We start from the raw sequence: 15,252 nt of genomic DNA, 5'->3' as shown, positions 1-15,252 counted from the left end.
TTGCCTATCCTTTTCTTAATTATGCCTTCTATCTTAAAATGTGTAAGTATAGTGTTGGTATTTGGAGACTAAAATGTTTTGCTGTCTGAAAAGATATGGACGAAATCAGTTTCCGATGAAATGATTATAATACAGGTGTTGCTATTAATGTTTAACTGACGTACATTTGAAGTGACGCGATCTGTTGACATTCCACTTAACAAATGAAGCAGCACTGTCGGTTATTGTTTGAAGGCTTCTCAGAACTACACATCATTGTCAACAGTTTGACAGTTTTGTCTAGAAATGTGAATATAGTGCTTGTAAACACGGAGAGTACTACAGCTGTTACAACGCACTACATCGTGAACACAAATTGAATACAGCTATGTATATTTCTCACCATGAGAAAATGAATAAAAAAGTATTTTAGATGACTCGAATAAAACATAAAAAGTTCAAAGGGACCCTGATTGTGACTTTTCCTATTCTTGCTTTTCCTTATTATCCCATCCAATTTCCATTAAAGATGGATCTAATCGATTTGATAAGTGCTTTGAGAAGGAAGAGCGTCATCCATTTGTTATGACATCAAAAGTCAATACAGATTTACGTATTTGATTTTAAGACAGGACTAAGGGTCAATCTGAAAACAAATTTGGTTCCGTAAATCAATTATAGTATCGTTTAGAAAACAATACAAAATCCATTGATAAGCCAGCTGCGTCGTCTTAATTCACTTTTTATATTCTTGTTCGGATGACAACATCTATGGCCAAAATAACTTATGTATAGCAAGGATTCATTCCCATTCTTATTCTTGTCGACTTCGACGTTTACTGTTACTACAGCAAAGCTAGGACCGTAGCAACCCTTTTTGGGCCATCGAAAGTAGGACATTAATTGGAGATTCTGAGTGCCGTCTTCCAATTTATGTGGAATGTAGGAAAGTTGGAGAAACACATGAAATGAAAATGTGAGTGTGTATACAATGCAGACTGTAGATATGCCTTGACGTAATATTCCAGTCCATTAAGCAACATCAAATAAATCAGTAAGGTAATTGTTTAATTTTATATCAAACTTGCACGAGTCCCTTCTAAAATGTCTTTTAAAATATCAAGATAGTTACTTATTTTACGTTTTGAAATTTTTTGAAGTTCGAAATATGATATTTTTGAAATGTCGTTTTTGATTATCCAATATATCAAGTGTCCAGTCTCGTTCCTAAATCTCACCTCTACAGTTATTAGTATTAGATCTTTCCTACACAATTTCTGGAGCATACAACTTATACAATAGAGAGTCTGTTCGATTTCTGAGTATACACTATGATCTTTCTAACGTTAGCTACATCACCACTATAATTAGTACGTGAATGTCAACAGGTTACAGCGTTCACTTATAAGTGTATACACTGGCTACCTGCACATGTCTACAAAACGTTTAAGGTGGTTGTCAACAGACTATGTGATAAATGTCTGACCATAATTAAAATGAATAATCGTAAACTGGTGTTGTCATATACCCAGTGTCAGGCCGTAAAGATTACTACTATCATTCATGTTGTACCAAACGATCTGCTCTAGTTCTCGTAAACCAGGTTATGTCATTGTGTCATGCACTCCTTAATAAAGTATTCGTGTTACATTCACATATTGGCGTAGTTAGGTCAGTGACTTAGAATACGTAATATGGCTTTGCCATAATGTTTATCCACTTGATCAAATCAATTATTTGGCGCTGAAACAGTTCTACCACATTTTCTTCTGAAAGGTAAGAATGGAAATGGTCTGATTCGACCAGACAATCTAGCATAATTACAGTTTTAATATTAGTCTAATGTTATTAGAAATGTTCCAGAAAACATCCATCTTTATATGGTACCGTTGATAAAGATATATAATCACAAGTAGGTATGATATGGGGGAAGGTTTTTGTAACTTTACTATAAGCTAAATATCTACAGAATTTACATTCATTTTTCAAGTCATTAGTATGTATCTAGATTATGACGATTTGAAGATTTTGTTTTTTGAGTATGTTTCAAATTTAGTTGAGATTAATGCCACTTGAAGCATTGGTATACACACTTTTAAAAAACGTTCAACAAGTAATAATTTCTGAGGAAAACCTTTGTGTGATCAATGCCGATCGAAAAGTCACAATCGTTTCAAACTTGTTGTTAATGTTCCAAGCTTTCAAGGTGATCATATTTATAAAGAGTTTATAAAGGCATCTATATTTCGTAAATGGTATATGAAAAACAATTCCATATTGCAAATAAAATCCCTCTGTTGTGCACGAATCGCAAGGGGAAACTTATGTCAGCGTGACCAATCAAAGACATTTATCAAGGTTGCTATGGTAACAGTTCGTATAATAACACAGTTTGTGTCGCTCTTCCTTTAGTTTAGCTCAAGCTTCAGTCAGCGACTTCCTCATTAGTATCCACGACTACAATCGGCGAAGCTTGACGTGGTAAGTCCGATAATTTCATCTTACTCTCCGGTCTCAGGTAATGATCACAAGAACGTCCAGGTTACCGTTATTCGTGATTTGTATCAATCTATGTGAAATTCCCTTATTATAAGATGTAACTTCATATCCACTTTCAAAGCATATCGGTTTGAGAGGCTGTAGTCGATTGAGGTTGTCGTATACATACGGATAGTTTCCTTTGAGTTCCTGCTTATGTCATCTACCTATTTTGATTACATCCTGCCTCTGTCGTCTATATATTCATATACTTGTTAAATAACCATGGTTTCATTTCATAGTGATGATCGTGTATTGCACCTAGTTTTTCGTCCATCACATAAATATCAAAATTTACTGATTTGATACAAAAATTATGGTTTTATTTTAAAAAGTGCCCACCTTTATATACCATTTCGGTATTTTTCCATAAAGTCTATTCTAGATTTCATGTACTGTTGTACATTTTATAGGTGCTTTGATTATTTTTATTTTGTTTTATATAATAGTGTATTTAATACACTAAAGTTAGCTATCAAAGGTCGCTTCATTGCATCACTAATCCAGAGGAAATAAATTAGTTGAAACAATACTTACGCTCAACTGACTCTATCAGTTTGATTGGGTACTTACGTGTTAGCTAATTGTGCTGAAATACGGTGTAGTGTAACTGAAGCATAAATCTGTAATCAGCAGAAGTCTAAGTTTTGTGAAAGTCAACGAATATATGACCTCAGAATCTCTAATATTCCTAAACGTTAATATCCTCTTGATGATTGCATCTTTAAAACCCCATCTCCTATACAATAAAAGTCTATATTTCACCCTTTTGAGCACATAACTGATTTCAATATGCCATCATATATATTCTAAATGCCTCCTCCAACCTATCTGCAATTCATGCTGTGTTAGAGGAAATAAGTCGCATATTTAAGTTCGCGGAAAAGCTGTCGGTTCTTTCTGTTATGTGGATCGACTGGCAATATTGAATACTGAGATTGATTCTTTGTTGATGGTATTATCAAAGATTGGGTAACACGGTTTATGTAGTTACGTCAACGCAAGTATTTAGGAGTGCTTTGAATTCAAACATTTAACTTGAGAGTATCACATCATATCTGCGTCAGTGACTACCCTTAATTAAGAATCTATCTAAATCAAAGTAAAACGGACGTGCACTTTGAAGATTACATAAGCCTTTCACTTGTGTCTGCTAATCCCAACAATGTTCATTTCTCATTTCTCATTTCAAGTATTGAATGAATGAATAACTAACTAAATAAAATTAGTATCATTTTTTGTGTCAGGAAATATACATTGGCGATAAAAGGCATACATGGGTATTTTTTCTGTAATTGTCCCTGCAATTAAATTAAAATGAAATTTTCAGCAGCAATTTCCTCAACGTATATGTGTCAAATCTAGAAGACTGGTTTGTTGAATTCTGACGTTTTCAGTCATGGAAATACGTGTACTTCATAGTCATTTGGATGAAATTTGTTTGTGGTACTTTTTCGAGATACGTCTTATAGACGCAACGACTCGTTAAAATATATGGCAGTATCTACTCAATCCATTAAAAAGACTCTACAGTTACGTCATTAAATGTAAGATACATTTCATCTGACATTAAAAAAAATGTGAAAAAGAAAAAAAACTGTACATGTGTTGAGCAAACAGTAGCTTCATATTTCAATTTGCTCCCAGGTTTGAGGTTTTGTAGATTAAAAGATTTGAAACGATTCAAAATAATTGAAAGTAAAATTATTCGTGTAGTGCTAATTTCGTATGACACATACTTATGTTATGATGTCTATTATTAAGGTATCAAACATTATAAATCTTCCAAATTGAGGACATCACATCCTGTCTGCGGTAGTGTTTACCTTTAATTAAGGTATCTCTCTAACAACAAACCCAGTATGAATCTTTCTGAATACAGAATGACTATAATACTGTTGTATGACACCGATTGTTGGTAGAACTGTAGACTTTCACTTGAATAATTCAGTGCAGCTTTCAAGTGAGAAAATGTGTTTCATCATCTCCCCACTCTGAAATTTTTTATTGCTGAATACAATAGGGAACTTGCAATCCAGACTGAGCATGCTCAGACACAAAGGACTATAGGATTATCTGTGGTTTTCATAATACCTAATCTGGAACTACCGATAAAATAAACCTCTCAAAATGATCAGGGCGACTATGAATTTGTGGTTACAAACAATGTAACATTGTTTACAATACTTTTGATTAGTATTTATGATCACATTTCCCATGATGCAACATTCAACATGGCGGGTTTGCAAGTTCCCTATTGTATTACGCCGTATCTAACGCCAAATAAGTATATTTGAGCATTCACAATACGTACCTGTAATTTCGTTTACATTCAGCGTATTCTTTAAAACCATCCACGTTGACCAGTACGTTCACATTGATAAATGTAGTAAATGGAAACAACAGTTGCATACGACGTGTGCCTACGTTACAAATCACACCCCTAAGATACATTTTGATCAGACACTTTAGTATGGAACACTGTCCAATCAAGTTATTTATATTAAATAAGGACTTACTTTGACATATCCTCTTTATTGAATGTCACGTTTCTATGAGACTAAAGTTGAGAGAGGGACAGACAGACAGACAGACAGACAGACAGACAGACAGACAGACAGACAGACAGACAGACAGACAGACAGACAGACAGACAGACAGACAGACAGACAGACAGACAGACAGGCCTGACGATGAAAAATAATGTTAGTCGATATTTACGCCACGTAAATTTAAGCGAATGCGATACTCTCCGTTTGTTATCTACTTTCAGTGGTCACATGTCTGTTACCAATAGCAATTAGTGAGATGAATAGTACTTTATCAACGGATTACTTGTTACATATGTCTACGTGTTTGAAATCATTCATGAAAGCCAACGTATATTCCAGGAAAATCCATAGCATACAATATCTTTTTAAAATGTAAAGTAGACAATCTCTGTTGGCAGGTATAAAACTTACATGATCAAGAATCTAAACTGTAGTAAATAACTATGAAAACAACTGCTGTGTCGATGAGTAGAAAGTTTTGCGTCTGTGAATATTCATTTTAGTTGACAATGTTTCATTCCCTTTGTACAAGAAAGATTCAATAATTCAACAATCCTATGTAAACTATTGATTTTTATCAAGTCACGTGGTATGGACTAGTGACTCAGTGTCCACAGTTTGCATTGTCGAATTCTATGTTTCCAAGGCACAGGAGTCCTACTGGTTATTTGCTTTGACCATGTTTAAGATGAAATGCTAGGGCAGCAATGGCATTACAAATCTATTGGAGACTGTTAGACTGGTTCATGTACATTGGTCGGAATACAAATATCAAGTCACAAACCAAATCTACTTGATGCCTGAAGTAAGAACACTTAAAACCTTGTAGAAGGTACATTTTCCTTGCCGCTATGCCCGATAGGTGTACTTAGATTTAAATTGTTCACTTTGCCTATTCACCGACAAAACTCTAAACATGGACATCTACAAAGTGTTCAATTATATAGTCCGTAAGTAAATGTATGACTTCCTCTTCAATATTTCGCCTTTGTCCTTTGAAAATAAAGCACAAAATACCTCAAACAGTAAGATTAAAGAGTTCACTTGCCAATGAATTGATTTCTCTTATTTGGCACGTTAAACAAGCATATCGATATGACTGTGATCTCATTTGAGTCATCTGACACGGGTTAAATGTCTCGCCATAACTTGGGTCATCTGACACGGGTTAAATGGTTTACCATGATTTAATGTGGGTCGTATATATATTATACGATTTGAAGGCCTCGCCATTAATTGGGTTATTTGACACATGTTAAATGTATTACCATGGTTTTGCTATGGTAAAATTTAACATGAGTCATCTGACACGGGTTGAATGCCTTGCTATCATTTAACGCCTGTTGTCTGACACGAGTTGAAGGCCTTACCATAACTTGGATCATTTGGCACATGCTGAATATCTTACCACCTGACACGGGTTGAATGTCTCACCATAACATGGGTGAGCTACCATCTTACCATAACGTGGGCGAGCTGACATGGGTTGAATGCCTTACCATAACGTGGGCGAGCTAACACGAGTTGAATGCCTTACCATAACGTGCGCGAGCTAACATGGGTTGAATATCTGCCTTACACATAACGTTGATGAGCTAACACGGGTTGAATGCCTTACACATAACGTGGGCGAGCTAACACGAGTTAAATGCCTTACACATATGCATGTCTGAGTCAAAGATTATACGATTTTGAAATGTTATCCTTGGACATTCATTGGTACTAAAATGCCTAACAATCTATTGTAATTTGAAAAATTAGTAAGTCTCTTGGTAGTATTATTGTAAGTACATTGGCATCGTAATGGCGTAAATAATTTATATCCATTTTCTCGACTATCGACATGCTGAAATGAGATTTTTGAAACTCTTTGGCAGTTTAATAGGTTAAATGGTCATGTAAGTTAAGTTATATGGAAACAGACGCCAGTACAATTTTACATAGCTAATTTGGAGGACAGGTAGATTGTAAGAAGTTAATGGTGGGGGATGTAAAATAAGTTCTCATTTTAAATTTAAACAAACAAATGGGCGCGGACAGCTCTGTCACACCGTTTGCTTTCTTTAAGTGTTATGCAGTGCCGTATTCAGTTCTACCTCCACTGTATGTAATACATTGCCATCTTCGAGGCAAGTGAATATCTTGAATAGCTCTCCTCAAAAGTGAATATCCTATCTATACTCATTGACATTATTTACATAAAGTAATATATGTTACCAGTTCCATTTTACATTTAAATAATTCGGTCAATGTACTACGCAAGCCCTTCAGGATGTTAACACACAAAAAAACATACTAACGACTATTGACTGATTGGCATCATCTAAACTTGACTTTAACCCTCTAGAGTAAGTGATTGTGAACATCTGACGTCAGAATCGAGTCTGCTTTTCGTTACAGAATATAAATTGGTTGGTGGACTTGTTAAAAGCCATAGAAATGGCTTGTTTGGAGAGTTCCCTTGCTCTAATTTGAGGCGACTACATAAAAGGGTATACAATTGCTATTCATATTGTCCCGCAAGATTCAAATACATCTTGAAAGTCAAATATCTTATCTTCTCACTTTTAATCTTGTAAAAGGAGAGTAGCGGTGTTTCACCAAGAGCTAAAAAGGGCATCTTTTTATGGCATACAATATAGTGCTGTCATAAGCCATGTTGTTAGTCCCCCAAAAATGTCAGCTTACTCTTATCCTCTGATTTGTAATATCATCCAAGAAGGGAAGGTTGTATAATACGCAGCTGCAAAGTCATTTTAATCGGCTTACAATAAGGCTTACTGACGAGCTGCGTCCTCCGTGGCATTGCAGCACATTTTATATCCGATGAACAACCATATACTTTCTCGAAGGAAAGTTTTAGACGGGAGAGAAACGGGGTTTATCGAGTAGTCTGACATAGTTCGTTAATTGTTAGTTTATATCATGATGGCCTAGCTCAAAAGATTATTAACTGGGGATGTGCAGTACGGCGTAATACTGATATTTGTAACCTCATTCCCAAACGCTCCTATTTTATAGTGTAGTGAAGTTTCCATCATGTAATGAAACAATTTTACACTTTAACAGATACATTATAAAAGCGGATGTTGAATTTTTCCAGGCAATAATTTATAAGAGACCATATGTAGTCTATTAGATGTTCATTAATGGCAATGTTATTGATGTAGCTATAAAGAGTCAATAGTTCGCTTTTATCACGTGACACATGAATTATTAAAGATATGTGGATATATCCTTCTATACGATCAACAACTGCGACTGGCTCGACAGGTGTATTAAGTTCAATATATATATATATATATATATATATATGTAGCCACTAGTCTTCATATCCGGTTTTTTGATCACAGAAATACGAAGGTTTATTAGAAACGAGTCTACTCACAGAGATGAGCTACCTATAATGTGCAATAATATTTGGAACAGGCTGACTTATACTCTTTCAAAGGATGTGTTATGGGTAAACGCAAGTCATTGTTACCATTTTCAAAATTTGACATGGATCATTGATACTCTGATAGCAATCATTTCCATTAACCTCCCGTCGGTTAGGTAATACCACGTAATTATCGATGTGTGAGTTTTAGACGTACGGCAATTATGGAGGGAATTTTGTTACACGGAAAGAAGTGAACAATGTTGGCGTCACACTGTCGATGGATTATAGATAAATGGTGATGTTATCTTTTAATATCTTTTAAAGGCTGAGCAAAAATGAGTACTGAGTACCTACAGTTAAGATAACGTTTCGCTTTTTTATAGTAACTAGAAGTGTTAAGGCGACAAAGACTTTCTTTCCATCTTTACCTCGATAACTATTAATTCATAATAATGCATATTAAAAATTAATGTGATACCATATCCCCATAATGAGATGACAGTTGTCAATAGAATACGGACAAGGTAATGGTAATGGTATATTTAATGACATCAATAACACCGTAAAGTGGAGTGAAAATGATGTTAGCAATACCACATGTACCTGTACATTCTTTCTATGTAAATCCAATGTTAAAATGAGATAAAGCAAAAGAAAACACGTATTTCCTATATAGCATTTTGTAAATTGCATCTGTTAGTAAGTAGATTTATGTGTACCTAAATCAACAATAATATAAGAATGTCAAAATATACAACAATTCGATGATTAACAATTTCCTGATTCATTTTATACTGATTGATTCGTTGCTATACAATCCTTCAAACTTCTCTATTAATAGGCTATAGTGACTTACATCATGTCAATTTGTATAACTTGAATTGTTATCTAAATTAACTGTATGCTGTATAACTAATGAGATACCCTTGAATTTTTATTCAATACTTATTCAAATGTAATTTAATTCTTTTATTGAAAGATTGACGCGAAGGAAGATATTGATTCAGTCTCAGTATTTGTCTAAATTGAGTTTACATTTAATAATAATGTTACTATTCGTGTGGTTTATCAGATTTGTCAGGACTTCTCTTAAAACAACGCATATCTAATATGTGATTGTTTCTTCTTTCAATAGTGTCACTTGTGAAAATTTACCTTCATTCGATACTATTTGCCTTCGTTCTGATCCGAACACCGTGCCTTAAAGAAATATTTTTAATTTCCCCAAGGGACCACAATTACCATATCTAAGTATTTTCGGATGTCATGTGTATGCGTTATCAATCATATTTGTAAAAAAAAGAACGTCTTTCTGAAAAGATAATTTGATTTTGTTAACAGCCGGAGGCCCTCTCTGTATATGGACGTTTCGTTTATGCTAGAAGTTCTTGTAGGCTATCTGAGGTATTCTATTATTGTAGACAAGGCTAACAAACTTGATGTAACTGTAATTGGACGTGACGCCAAGACATATGTTATCTTGGGGATATGAGATTTTGTTTATGCATAGTGACATTATCATATTGATTTTCCTGTAAAAAGTTAACGAAATTAGCCTAGTTGATATCATGAAGAACACTTACATTTATGACTACACAGGATTAGATAACTGAGATCGGATGTATACTTCAATATGACACCATTACTAAAAGAAAAACAAATTATACCATTCTCACATGTGTACTTCTAATGGTTACTACATATATGCAAAAGTTATCTAAAATAATTGAATCCAAAGCACACAATTTGTTGATGTAATAGTTCAGTTTAAACAGAGACATATTGATTCACTCTATTGCCTATGGCATAGACTGTCTTCACCTCACAACCTATAGACCTCTTTTATAACATTAACCTACCTAAATCGTTCTTATATAATTGTTCATAAACATTAATAATACACTGTATAGTTGAGAATACACTTCTAATGTATCTTTCAATACCCTATATAGTATACAGTTGAACAGAGAAATAAATATATAGAGATAATACCTATACCACATCGATAATATACTATACTGTCTTTCCTTGTAGACGACAATCTAGAATCTATTATCTATTTGTTTATAATAAATAACAACATTGTCATTCGTGTATCAACATTTCCTGTTTATTCAGTATCCCAGTATTCGTACCAGTATACTTTTATTGGTAAGGAATTAATACATTAATAAACCACCTGTATATTCACTTATGAATTTACTTGCTTCGTCTTTTTATACTTGTTTTTACCGTAATCATTATGTACTCCATTTACTAATATGCAATTGCACCATTTACTAACTTGAATAATGTTTCTAACGTATGTCTCCATTTTGATGTTCAACGCTTGAAATGTCTGCGAAACTCTATTCCTTGATTTACTATTACGACTTCGTCGTTCTTGCGGTATTTTAGTGTACATTTAGAAAACATTATATACATTATAAGGTACAGTGAACTGCGACTCGTTACTGCACATGCGTTGTGAGATCTCTATTACTTTAAAGCGATTTGATTGGTCGAATTTGCATAATATATACATCTGAATTATGATTGGGTATATTTATTTGGTGATCAAATATTTTTTGTAATATTTATATGTACCATACACCATTGACAGGTTATTCATCGAGTGGATACAGACAGGACACGGCAGTAGTTCAGCCACAAAAGAGACTGCCGCAAATATATGACGGAGTAGGCTTTTACCATTTATATTAAATACAAGGGGGTTGTTTGAAGACACTGACGACTATCCTTCCCAGCTGTTTCACGCTCAGTTTGAGTCCATTTGGGTAAGTAATTGCTTCACAAACATTTAGCACAATTCCATTTTTAACGATATTTGTTGGTACATATTGAATACACAAATAAGATATCACATGGAGATATACTGTACGGTACTAAACATGACGCATTACATTGACATATTCTGTAACGAGAAATGACAATTTTGGGTGAAAATGTGACGGTGGAGTTGATTTCAGACGCCATAAATTCAAAATATAGGGAGCCTATCCGATGTTGTAGAATATGCAACTATTACAAAGAGGGGTTTATCTTTTTATCACCATCTATTTGTCCGTCTTCCTGCTCAGATGAATTGAAAAAAGGGACATTCAAATGAAAGTTACAATTATCTCCCATATTTTTGCATATAGCCAGCTTAAAAGAATCAACTTGATATATAGCTATGACACTAATTTATATTCCATATCCTTATCATTCCCGGGGCAAACTGGTAATCAGTAGAAAGAGCTCCTCGTGTACAAATAGAGTATTGATGTAGAAGCTTTCAAATTATCAGTGTTAACCAAACAATTACATGTAACCTATTTTTCCATATTTATATCAAAAATTCTAACTTGCAAATAAAGCCAAGCGCTGTTTAATACTATTTCATCTGATTTAAATTGATAGCATTATCCATGTATCACCAGTCAACATTACTTAGCAGGTACAACAGCTACCACAATGCCTGAAAATAGTTGTAGGTTTGATAAAAGTTACTTGAGACTTGTTGCCATATGTAAAGGTTTCATTGCGACTGGTAAATGTATGACAATACACCTAGCCTCATAGTGACTCACACTATTTCTAGCTCTAATGCTTAAACAAACTTGCCGTATTCTGCAATTGGTCTTTATAATGTGTGCATGCTAAATGACATGTGACGTTTTAATGACTCAAAACAGTTCGGTTGCTATGATAAACAATTCGTTTTTACTGTCATTTCAGTTTATTGTAGCTTGGTGATCGCAATGCAGGTTTTTTAAACCTTGACAATAGAGTTAACTTGCTTGAATCTAACATTATTTGAATTGCATATTCATTTTAGTGGTTCTTCCGACAGGACTGTGAGGGAATTTTATTCTGCCGGTTTCGGAGAATTGTATCTCATAGATATACCAATTCAATTGATAAACAATATAATGTACGTTCAACTTGTAAGTTTACAAACTCTTCATTCCCACGGTAAAGCAGCCATATTTTGTGTCTGTAGGTTTATGCTGCTACATGTTTCTCCATTAGATGTTAATAGTGTATATGCAAATTCATGAATTTAAATACTAACTTATGATGTGATTGATTATATATATATATATATATTATATATATATATATATATATATATATATATATATATATATATATATATATATATATATATATATATATATATATATATATATACACACACACACACATATATATATATATATATATATATATATATATATATATATATATATATATATATATATATATATATATATATATATATATATATACACTCATATGTGATTAACTGTTGATGATTTAGGATTGTACTAGTTTATCATATCTCTGTGTAAATATCTGTTGCTCATCAATCTTACTTTGTGGTTAAGTTTTGATAAACCTTGTTGTTAAGGTAACTATGGCTTAATGCTTTATATTCCATAGGACAACTAAAAGTATCGTCAAAACTGTTCTAAAACTGAATCTAACACGTGTGACCATGCTGAATTCAGTTTTGAATATCGAACATCAACAACAGAACTTGCTGAATAAAAGTGACGATAACTTCTTGCATAACAGCATGTCTTAGCATACATTGTATTGCATGCAAAAGTAACATACAGAAAAGATATGAAAAGATTTCTTCATCAGAATGCTAGATGTTAAGGTTTCTCTTTAGTGATAACTGGTTTACGCTTTGTGTTTTTCATTGCCAATTTAGAACGAATCACCATAAATTAAGCCTGTCTATTTTGACAGTCAAATTTGGTCTCGTTGAAAAAGTAAATTACTGCTTAAAAGTGTGTATTCCGTCTGTTCAACGTATACTAAGCCGACAAACGGTAATGTTAAAGAATATCACATTAGGCTGCAGATTCAATGACACTTCAATGTGTCTAAATTTTGATATCCCTCATTCTAAGTCGATATTGCAATCTATAAAAACGTCGTTACGTGGTATTGCGTCCATTGTTATCCCCTGATTGAATACCCACATTTTGAAAGTAACTGTAAATGCATTTTTATCTAGTGCGATTACGAAGTCTGTCAGAGTAACTTCAAAGTCATAATGAGACTGAATTCCACTTGCAAATCGTAGGTCATCCTAAGAGTCCTGCAAATGACTTCAAAAACTCACGCATTGGTAATCACGTTTATTACGGAGTTAATGGACTCACTTGACGTTTAGTGGGACTCGCTTGATGGTATGAACATATCCAATCACATCTAATCTCGCATTTCCTAAAGAAATAACCAAGAGAGTTTGTGTTCTTTAAAATTATAATTTCTCCTTTGTGTGGCATTGACGTTGACTGTATATAAAGAGGATAAGTAGGTGAAAATGCACACACACACACACACACACACACACACACACACACACACACACACACACACACACACACACACACACACACACTTGTTGGTTTATAAATGTATGCAGTGCGTGCTTATGTTTTACTCCACAATGGCAAAAATAGTGACTTGAAATAAGTATGACGGTGTACGGTAAAATTGAAATGTATATGTCTCTTCAGAAACCAGTCGGCCATATTAAACCTGCACAATATAATATGCAACCAGTGTAACTGCTGCTTGAAATTGTAAAGACGTGCTTGTTATCGCATTGGTGATTGGAAGTAACAAATGTCTATTTTAGGGAAGTTAAATAAGTACTTGCTATAATACAAGCAATGGAACGTGGCTTTCTCTGGAAAGAAAATGATTTATGGCCGCGAAATAATTGGTTTCACGTCTCAACATTATACATGACCAATATTAGCTATATTTCTACAAACGTAGACACTACGATAAGAAAATGATCACAACGCCTAAATAATAATTTAACCTTGGTGTGGCTGTTTCAAAATTGCTTTTAATCTTCTAAGGGTGTCTTGTTTTATGTATTCAAGTGTAGATATTAATTTACTAACTAATTTTAATGCGGTCTCATTTTATTCCATTTCAGATTGGGTTTCTCTGATTACTTGTACTTATTCTGGTTAACATCACGCTGAGTTTGCTGGAAGGTTATCGTGACTGTCTTACAGAATTGAACAGATATAATCTATACTCAGCAAATAAGGTAAGGTATGAATAAAATCAATAACGAGAAAGAAAAACCTAAAACATTATATATATATATATATATATATATATATATATATATATATATATATATATATATATATATATATATATATATATATATATATATATATATATATACATAAACTATTACGCTCTGCCACTGCGGTATAGAGCACTGTCTTAGCAGATTGATACTCACCGAGTTATATATATATATATATATATATATATATATATATATATATATATATATATATATATATATATATATATATATATATATATATATATATATATATATATATATATATATATATATATATATATATATATATAATAATAATATAAGGCGTCTTTCTGGCCTGCTCCATGGTCATTGTCTATCCACTAACGTTGTGTACAGCGCCGCTGTAGTGTCAAGATTCAACTCCCACGAGTACTCATTTGTCAATACAGCATTACTTTGGGTTATTATCTCCAAGGCAATGGCTTACACCAATGAGACAAAAGGATGTTATCAATGTTTAACTAAAAATTGTATATTAATCAGGCTGATAGAAACAAGCTACTAAATAATAGCACAGGCAAGTATAAATCTTACTTGTTTGTGATGATAGATCGAACTCGAAATACAGACATGGAAATAAATATTATCTAACAAACTATATCAGAAACAAAAAGCAAAATCTAAGCAAACACGCAGACTTTACCAAACTGATCTAGCCA

Source organism: Glandiceps talaboti, chromosome 13 (genome assembly GCF_964340395.1).
Source record: "Glandiceps talaboti chromosome 13, keGlaTala1.1, whole genome shotgun sequence".
Lineage (NCBI taxonomy): Eukaryota > Metazoa > Hemichordata > Enteropneusta > Spengelidae > Glandiceps > Glandiceps talaboti.
The sequence above is the reverse complement of the archived record's forward strand: the minus strand, read 5'-3'. Positions refer to the sequence as shown.